The sequence below is a fragment of the Pipra filicauda genome, unplaced genomic scaffold (genome assembly GCF_003945595.2).
Source record: "Pipra filicauda isolate LSUMZ 115617 unplaced genomic scaffold, ASM394559v2 scaffold464_size512166_pilon, whole genome shotgun sequence".
In the NCBI taxonomy this organism is placed as follows: domain Eukaryota; kingdom Metazoa; phylum Chordata; class Aves; order Passeriformes; family Pipridae; genus Pipra; species Pipra filicauda.
This window is the reverse complement of record NW_024104603.1, coordinates 427,344-437,796: the sequence shown is the minus strand read 5'-3', so window position 1 is coordinate 437,796 and position 10,453 is coordinate 427,344.

Genomic DNA, 10,453 nt, shown 5'->3' with positions numbered 1-10,453 from the left:
GACAGATATGATGCTATTTTACAAAAAGAGTTGGAAAGGTCCATGGAGTCACGTGTGATGCTCTGCCCTCTGCAGCAGGGAACTCGGGGGAAGCCATTCCAAAGGCTGTGATGAGGAGGCACGTGGTAAAATATGGGCTGCTAGGAATGATTTTCTTTCTTTTTTTTTTTAAGAGAAAATTCATGCCTCAAAAATCTACGAAGGGCAGTAAAATCCTGATTGATGTGCAGATGGTGAATAGGGAACTGATTTTATTGTCTCTTCCAGGGTCTCTTCCTGGCTCTTGATGAAAGCAGTAGGTGACAGGCTCAGGACACAGGGAAGGCTCCTCTGCCTCTGTGGGCACTTCAGCTGGGAAACTCCTCCTGCAGAAGCAGCAGAGGCAGAAGATTTACCTTGGTTCAAAAATAAAGCAAATTCATGGCGAGAACAATGCACGAAGGGCTGTTAAATATAAAACCACCACCTCTGTCTCAACGCTGCAGGTCTCTGGAGGGATGAAAATATATCAGGAAATACCTGAATTTACTGTTCCTGTCCAAACTCCTGGGGGTCTGGCTCTGGTTGCTGTCAGACCAAGGGCTGGGCTACATGGGAATTAGTTGATGTTACATTGGATTCCTGGCAGCACATGTGAGAGCAAAACAGAGATCTGAGCATCCTGGTGAGAAGGAAATGGGGGGGTGGGGGGGGTGGGTTGAGGACAAAAGAGAGGTGAGGATTAACTTGCTTGCTCTGCATCCCTTTTCCTCTGGCAAACTGAGAGCAAACTGTGCCTTGCCTCCAACACATTCATTAAGGAAAGAGATGAACAAGATGTTTGACACAGCTTATGAAATAAATAGGAAATAAGTGCAGTAATAAAAATTGGAATTTTTTGTCCATGGAGCTCTGTGAATGGTTATTGATCCTTGGCTTATTTATGAGCAGCTAATCGTGGGTGTTTACTATTTTACTGTTGCACTAAGTTTATCACTGTAATTATACAATACAACACTATAATTACAGATGACTTCCACTGGTTGACTGCTGGTGGGATGTTTCCATTCTTTCACTTATTTTTGACAAATATTTGTAATTTAGCCTTTTCTGTGGCTGCTTACATGTTGTTTTATAATCATCCATAGAGCTAAAGGAGGAATAAAATGCAATGTATAATTTATCTAATGAATTTGGCTACTTCTCCCGCTCGTTAATTTTTTTGCCAGCAGTTCATGCCGCATGTTTGTTATTCAAAAAGTACTTCTTGGGTTATTGCTGATGTTCCTTCCTGCTCTGTGAGATGTTTGTGAGCAGCTGGGAGGAAAGTCTGAGGTGGGATTAGCCACGAGGGTCAGAGATTTCTGCTTCTTCATCAGGCAGTGGCACAGGCAGCAGTGGTGGAGTCACCATCCCTGGAAGTGTTCAAAAAACACGTGGATTTGGTTCTGGAGGTTTAGTGGTGAACGTGGTGGTGGAATTAGGTTGACAGTTGGACCTGATGATCCTAAAGGTTTTTTCCAACCTTAACAACTCTACGATATCCTATGGGAGAGCCAGAGCCCTGCATCCCCACAGGGAGGGTGAGGTGGGACAGGGCCTCTGGAGAAGGTCCTTCTAAGGGTCGAGGATGAGGGAAGGTCTATCCCTCGAAGCAGGGCCAGGCAGAGCAGGCTGCCCATGGCTGTGTCCAGCAGGGTTTTGGGATGGATGGAGACCCTCAGGCTCTCTGGGCAGCATGTTTTTCTGTCATTGAGGAAAAACATGGTTTTTCTACATTTTTCTGATGTTTCAGCTTGTCCTTGTCCAGGCACCCCTGAGAAGGACCTGGCTCTGTCTTCTGCACTCCCCCCTTCAGGTATTTATGCACAGGCATAAGATCCCCCTGAACCTTCTCCAGCCTGAACATGCCATACCACAGCCTCTCCAAACCTTTAGTCACCTCTGTGGTCCTTTGCTGGTCTTGCTCCAGTATGTCCATGCCTGGCTTCCAAAAATGGATCACCTGGTTTGAAGTTCTCTAATATTCCTTCACAAGCTGACATTCCCCCAGCTTTTTCAGGGACCACAAACACAAAACTCAGGCCTGGAACCTAAATAAAGGAATCTGATCATCTCTCAGTGAGCAAATATCTACAAATTCATGAGGTATAAATTAATATTCTCATTTTTGCTCCATGCATGTCTTTCCTGAGCAATGGTGGCCCCTGCACTGCAGCTGCCTTTGAGGGACTCGGGGTGTCCTGCATTTTGGTGCTGCTTTTCCTCCTCCCAGTCCTTGAGGATTTCAGCACTATCCAAAGACAAGAAGGGAGGGAAGAGAAAGCTGGAGGACACAGTTGCAGGATGGAGAAGGTCAGAGGGGCCACGGGAGCAACCAACAGCTTCCAGAAGCTGATGAGTCTCTTGGGACTTGCCATGGGGACAAAGAATCATAGAACACCCTCCCTGGAAGGGACCCACCAGGATCATGGACGATCAGCTCCTGATCCAGTGGGCTGAGTCCCTGGGAACACAAATCAGCAGGATGGCAGCACAAAGACAAACAAAACACAACACAATAGCTCACTGTCCTCGTTCTCCAGGGCTTGCTGTGGTGCCTGATGTGATTTACCTCTTATGAGTTCGTTCCAGCCTATCTGTTGTAAGTCTGGGGTAAATGAAAGAGCTCGTGCTCGGAAGGGCTCGGATGAAAGAGTTTCTGTCCTCGCTCAATTTATGGCATTGTGGCTCTGTAATATTATTTCCCCCCCTGTATTAGATTTGAGGTGGATTTCTAAAACAAAGAGAAAAAAAAAAAAGGAAGGAACACAAGTTTTATGCCTTCTGGCAGCTGCAAAAAGATGTTATTAAATTCAGGAGGGAGGGCATAATAAAGGTGAGGAGTCAAGCAGGAATCCTGACGCAGAGCTCACGGAAGCCTCGGGCCCTGGGGCTCTGTGCTGACGTGGGCTCTGGGCAGCAGACAGCACAAAATCTGCCCAAAATCTGCTGCCTGGTGGCTTCCTCGTGGCTCTCCCCCTCTGTCAGTGCTGCTCCATGCCTGTGTGCCTCGTGCTGAGAGCCAGGAGCAGTGGATGCTGCTTGGGCCTTGGATGAATCCCTCAGGGATAGAGGAAGGACAGGCAGAAGGAGGTGAATCCCTCAGGGATAGAGGAAGGACAGGCAGAAGGAAAGGAGCTGGGGAATGCTCCCAGTGGTTTGTTGGCAGGGACTTGTTGGCAGGTTTGTTGCTGCTTGTTTGCTTGTCTTTATTCCCACCTATTTCTGACATGGAAAATCAGCTCGGATCCGTTGCCCTGCTAATGGTGTTGGTTTATGCAGGGCAGTGCTGGGTGGGTCACAGCTGGGAGCAGGGAAATGCTGTGGGTGCCTTTCCAAGGGAAAGATTTGTCATCAGAAATCACAGCACAGCAAGGGCAACGTTTTCCATCCTCCATCCAGGCTTTGGGCATCAGGCCTGGGGGGAGCTTTGGGTGTTCTGATTCGGAGTGGAAATCTAAAAATGCATTTGAGATAGAGCTGAATTTATTTTGTGGATGCAGAGATGTGCTCTGGCTCAAAGGGATGAGGAGGTGGGATGGGGCTGCTCTGGCTCTCCTGAGGGGGACAGGATCCAGCACCTTGCCAGGGATGTGTAGGCAACACTTTTTAAACACTTGCAGCCATGCAGCCTCAACATGGGTCTGCTGGTGGCTTAAAGAGAGACACGTGGTCCTGAGGAGGTCTGAGAAGTTCCTCCCACAAAGCTGGTGGAGTGTGGGAGTCCCTGGAGCAAAGGGGAACCAAAGAATATTAGGAAAAGGTTCTTCCCCCAGAGGGTGGTTGGCACTGGCCAGGCTCCCCAGGGCAGTGGGCACAGCCCCAAGGCTGCCAGAGCTCCAGGAGGGTTTGGACAATGCTCTGAGGGACAGAGTGGGGTTGTTGGGGTGTCTGTGAAGGGCTGGTGTTGGATTTGATTAACCCTGTGGTTCTCTTCCAAGTCAGGTGATTCTGTGATTCTATAATTATGTGATCCCTCCCCAAATACAGGCAGCTCATGCACTCACCTCTTGGATATTTGAGGCTGGAAGAGGCTGGGCTGGTTGGGAGCCCCAGGGACAAGAGGACAGTGTTATCAAGAGATTTCTCTCTCACCACTCCTGTAGCTACAGCAGTCTCTAATTAGGCTCTCTGAACATCCCCTGTTCCAGCCTGGCCTGTGGATAAAATTGACCTTTAAAAAAGGAACTGAGGTACCCAAGGGGCTGGACAGCTCCAGAACTGGCCAGCAGGTGAACATTAATCTGAGAGACATAAATTCTTAATGCTACAGCTTAAAACCCTCAGTCATCTGCACAATTTACTTCTTCACCTCTCTGGACTTGATTTTGCACCTGACAGAAGCATTCCAGGGATAACTGTGCAGTGAGGGAGGACAGACAGGGATCTTGCAGTTTGTGTCTCCATGACTGTGGGTGGCTGTGTCCTGGTTGGGCTCTGAGAGACCTGGGGTCTGGCTGCTGGGTCCCCTTCCATTGTCATCTACCTTCCTGAGCATTGAATTCCCTGTGGAATGTTGGCTTTCCCTGATAAACCCCAAGATGACAACCTCAGTTACGTGAGAAAAATGAAGTTCACACAATTCCCAGCCCCATGAGTCCAGAAGCAGAGGCTTTGATGAATCCTTTTATGAATACATTGCCAGGACTCGTGGTCTGGGGTGAGAAAATCCACCAGGAGGAGAGATGTGGGCTGCACCACTGCCTCATCAGCCCCTCCATTCATTCCTACTGACAAATTCCTTCTCTTTGCCACACTGAGAAAAATCACCTGAAAACAAGTGGCAATGGCAGAGCACCATCCTGCCCCAGTGCCAGGCCCAGCCCCAAATCCCAGGCATCACTCACAGGGTTGGGGAGAAGAGAGGGAGCCTTCCAGCAAACTGCAGTTGTTTGCTGCAGTAAATCATCATCTTTTTAATAGAGCTGCTGTGGGAAGAGAGATGGAGACATAAAAGGAAAAAGAAATAATCTGTGTTTTGCATTTCGCTGGAATGAGCTCCTGCTAATTGTCTGTGTCCAGTGTTGCCTCCTGTTTATGTCAGTGTTTTGTTAAACAGCTCCTAAATTAAGTTGGCTCCAAAGCAAACCCTTCTCCAGCAGCCCTGTGGCCTCCTTGGGTGGCTGTGGCTTGGGGGCTGGTTTAGCACACACACATCTCCTGTTCCCTGCACTGTGGATTAGCACAATTAAAAACTTGGGTTTGTTCTGAGCACAAAGCAGGTTCAGTGGGGAAGCCTCTTGGGAAGGAGCTGTTTAACAGAGCCTGGGATGAGAGCCTGATCCAGCCTTTTCCCTCTCTGAGGGGGACCTGTTCCTGTTAATTTGGGGTGTCCAGGAGGACTCCTGGCACATGGAGAGAGCAGTCCTGTCCACCTGTGCCTGCCCCATCTTCCCCCCTCTCTGAGCCTGATTTTGGGCTTCCCAGCACATGGACCTCAGGATAGCTGATTGACCTGCCTGTGGCAGCTACAGCACTGGCCAGGGCTGTGCTGGGGTGGGTTAGGCAGGGAGGGATCCTTCCAGCTCCTTGTCTGTCCCTGTCTGTCCTGACTGGCTCTGGAGCTTTCTCTGGTCAGTGGCCTGCAGTTTTTCCCTGACCCTTTTAGGAGCTGATTAGTTATTAATCCCCCTTTTCCTGTGCAAAACAGCTGCTGATCTTCCCCTTCTGGAACTGTCCAAAGGCCAGGTTGGACGGGGCTTGGAGCAACCTGGGCTAGTGGAAGGTGTCCCTGCCCATGGCAGGGGGTGGAATGAGATGATCCTCAGGGTCCCTTCCAAGCCAAACCAGTCTGGGATTCTGTGATTCTCTGTTTTTACTTTTGCAAACCTTACATTTTGCTGCCTCTGTCAGTCCCTTCCCTTGCTCTCCTCTTAGCCAGGGAACCACCTTCAGATGTTTCAGCTTTTATATCTGGATGGCAAAGAGACCTGATGAAGGGAAGGGCTTTCTGCTTTATGTTAAGAACCAGAAAAGTGCATAAAAAGTAGAATATAAGCAAAGGAAGCACCTGTGCCAGACACCAGAAGGTGTCTGCTCACAGCTCGTGCAACACTGAAAGCAGAGCTGGGGTCTGCCAGGAGCTCAGGATTTTGGGGCAGACAGTCACCATGTACACTGCTTGATAGTGGGAGATTCCCAAGGGAGTGGGACAGGATCTGAACCATGGTTAAGCAGTGGAACAGGCTGCCCAGTGAAGCCAGGTAACACCTGAGAAGTGAATTTAGTAAAGCAATATAAGGATTAGAGAGAGTTAAGCACAAATGCAGGCTTTCAGCAAAGCACATAGAGCTCAGTATTAGGAAACAGCAGAGGCAATAAATCCGCTAGGATACAGGACACTCTGACATGAGGGAACATGGGCATGAACGGAGAGAACTAGAAATGCTAGCACACACAAAAAAGGACATATGGAAGAAAACAAAGGGAGATAAGAAAAGGGACAAGCCAAGAAATCAGGAACTTCTGCCAGACACTGGAAATCCCTGCCAAATGCACAAGGAAACTACCCAAATTAGGGAAGGTTCAAAAGTTTATGAGGAGGATGATGAAAGGACAGCAGGTTCATGATGAAGGAAGAACGGAACTACCACCGAAGTGCTCCCCAAATTAAAGACCACACCTCTAACTCCGCCTCAACTCCACCTGTTATGAATATTAAAACAGATGTTGCAATGTAATGAATATTCATAATATGTGATGTAATTGCTTGGCAAAAAGTGTATAAAAAGCTCAAATTGTAAGTTTCTCGTTGGAGTAGGCTGTCCAGGGCGACCTGGCTGCTCCCCGGCCGCTCCCTGGCTGTAAATAAATACCTCCTGCTTATAGACTGAAAATTCTGTCTCTGAGCAGTTCTTCCGTGCCTTTTTTGGGGCACAAATTGGCATCACCAGGGGGTGGTGGAGTCTCCATCCCTGGAATTGCTCAAGAAACAAGCAGATGTGGCATTTGGTTTGATGAGTGTGGTGGTGGTTGGTCCAAGGTTGACCTTGGAGGTCTTTTCCAACCTTGATGATCCTGTGATTCCATGATTCCTGTGTGGTCCCAGCCATGTCCATGCCACCACCAGAAGGTGACAATTGCTGTGTGAGTGGGTTTGGTTCTTGCTCTGAGAACCCCCACAGGGCAGACACGGTGCCTGGGCAAACTGGGCCACTGGCAGTGGTGCCAAATGTGCCACTGGGCACCCCCCAGCACCAACTCAGCCAACCCCAATCCTGCACACAGCCCTTTCTAGGCCTCACTTTATAAACCAACTGTTCCCATTTTCCCCTGGAGAGGAATGGCCTTGTCAGCTGCTGGTCAGATCAAAGAGGTGCTGCTGAAGGGACCCATTGAAAGCCTTGAATTTGCGAGGGACTCATTTCTTTCCACTCAATATAAGTCTAAAACCACCTGACAGATCATTCCAGACCTGGGGAAAACTCTAAGAGTTCTATGGAGCAGTAGGAAGGCTGGAGTGGTGCTTTCTTGTTTCTTACACTGAGTGAATGCTGCTCTGATCTCTGTCCCACTCCAGATTCCCACTGCTTTTCCTTTGCCAGGGGAGCAAGGACAGACCTGTCTGAGACACGTGTAAGGGTTTAGTAAAGGGTGAACAAGGTCTTGTGCTGTTCCCTTCGGGGGAAGGTTTGTGCTAAGAGGCAATCCAGGCTGTGCAAGGCAAAGGAAAAGAAATATTTTAGCTATAATTTGTGAATCTTGTTACCTTTGGAGTTTGGAAGGCTGGTAGTGAGTGTTCCCACCATTCTTGTAGGATTCAGATGTCCTCATAGCCACCTTGAATAGAAGGAATGGGAGAAATAAAAGCAATAAACATGGGCCAGTATGATGGGAACAGGTTTGTGTTGCTCCCTGGGAAAGCCAGGATCTGGATCTGTGGCCTCCCAAGAGCTGCCAGTAATACAAGGGTGAGACACAACCAAGACACCCCAGAGGTGACCTGTGGGCTTGGGGAAGGGGCTGCACTGGCAGAAAGGTTCCTGGGACTGGTAGAAGCAGTGGTGGGCAGGGTTGGATCCCAGGATTGCTCATTTATAGAATCACAGAATCATAGAATCAGCTGGGTTGGAAGGGACCTCCGAGATCATCAAGTCCAACCCTTGATCCAACCCCGCCGTGGTTCCCAGCCCATGGCACTGATGCCACATCCAGTCTCAGCTTAAACACCTCCAGGGATGGAGAATCCACCCCCTCCCTGGGCAGCCCATTCCAATGGCTGATTACCCTCTCTGTAAAGAATTTCTTCCTAATATCCAACCTAAACCTGCCCTGGCACAGCTGAAGACCCAGCTCTCTTGTCTTGCTGATGGTTGCCTGGGAAAAGAGACCAACCCCCCCCTGGCTCCCCCCTCCTGTCAGGGAGTTGTAGAGAGTGAGGAGGTCTCCCCTGAGCCTCCTCTTCTCCAGGCTGAACAGCCCCAGCTCCCTCAGCCTCTCCTCATAGGACTTGTGCTTGAGTCCCTTTACCAGCCTAGTTGCTCTCCTCTGGACCTAGAATCATAGATCACAGAATCACAGAATCAACCAGGTTGGAAAAGACCTCTGAGAACATCAAGTCCAACCCTTGATCCAACCCCACTGTGGTTCCCAGCCCATGGCACTGTTCCCAGCCCCCCACTGTTTAAGGACAGTCTGTCCTTAAACACCTCCAGGGATGGAGAATCCACCCCCTCCCTGGGCAGCCCATTCCAATGGCTGAGCACCCTCTCTGGAAAGAAATTCTTCCTAATATCCAACCTAAACCTCCCCTGGCACAGCTGAAGACCCAGCCCTCTTGTCTCACTGATCACTGCCTGGAGGCTGCACCAGCTCATCCTGCTGCTGATCACTGGCTGGGAAGCTGCCATCCTACAAAAGCAGCTCCCTCTGCCCACGGCAGGGGGGTTGGAATGATGTGATCTGTCAGGTCCCTCCCAAGCCCAACCACTGGGTGATTCTGTGATTCTGTAGTAACAGGATTGCTGACCGGGGAAATGGCTTCACACCATTAACCCCAGCACGGAGCAGAGAAACCAAACTCCTTTCCCAGGCTGGGAAGACCCTGGTGTGACTTTGGGAGTGCCAAGGTCACATCCCAGGGTGTCAGTGTCTGACTCAGCCCCGGAGCCAGGGGAGGAGCTCCTCACTCCCCTCGTTTTTGGCTCCTCACAGGAGCTGCAGGGCTTTGGGCACATCCAAAGCCCTGTGGGACTTGGCTCCTGAGCAGCACAGTCCAAGCAGAAGTTCCTGCTGATACTGCAGTGGAGAAATGCTGCATTAAAGCAGGAAATATCCAATGTGCATTGCAAATGAAGAGGTTTTTCATTTGGGTTCTAAAGGAGGAAAAATATCGCCAGGCCTGGTTAATAACAGGGGAAAGCTCTTGTGGTTATCAGGGATCTTCAGCTCTAATCCCCTCTGATAACAGTAAATTGAAGCAGCTCCTCTGCTGAGGTTTTTCTGTAGCTGGATCATACCCATATAATAAGAGAAATGGGCACTGCCTCTCCTATTTACCATTTCTTCATTTAAATAAGTTTTTAAACTGCACTTTCTTCCCTTCAGAGACATCTGATTTACTGCATTTTAAACAGAAACCACTCCTGCAACAACACCTCTCTCTATCAAGATTTGTAATCAGGTTGTTTCTGTTGAACTGTTGTTTTTCAAGTTATTAATTTGTCATTTTGCACAGAGCATGATCACAGAAAGAGATGAGCAAGAGGGTCTGTGCACCTGCAGGCAGAGCAGGATGGATTTAATTAGAGCAAAGAAAGCTGCAGGTTTTATTTTGTGTATGTGGCTGTTGGTTTGGTCTCCCCTCAGCCCAGCATTTTAAAAGCTTGCACAGCAATCTGCATAAATTACTATGCACATTTTTCTTTAGATCCTTACACCTAATTTGATTAATGATAAGAACTCTGACAGGGTGGTAGGAGAGGGACTTTTTCAAGGGCATGTAGTGATAGAGAAAGGAGGAATGGCCTTGGGCTGAAGAAGGGTGGGTTTAGGTGGAATATTAGGAAGAAACTCTTCCCTGTGAGGGTGGGGAGGCCCTTGCAAAGGGTGCCCAGAGAAGCTGTGGCTGCCCCATCCCTGGAAGTGTCCAAGGCCAGGCTGGATGAGGCTTGGAGCAACTTGAGATGGTGGAAGGTGTCCCTGCCCATGGCAGGGGGTGGCACTGGATGGTCTTTAAGTTCCCTTCCAACCCAAACCAGTCTGGGATTGTCAGCTTCCAGCAAATCTTGTGTGAGGGAACATGGATCAGCTTTGGTGCTGTTTTCTCTAGAGAGAGAGCAAACACTGGGAACTGGCCTTTAACACTGATTTGAAGAGAATTTCCTCGCTTTTGGGGGTGGAGGCAGAAGGCAAACGCTGCTGTCCAGGGGAGCAGGAGGTGGAAGCCTTTGCACTGGACGTGACCTTTCCTTTCTGAGCTGGGCTCTGGGCT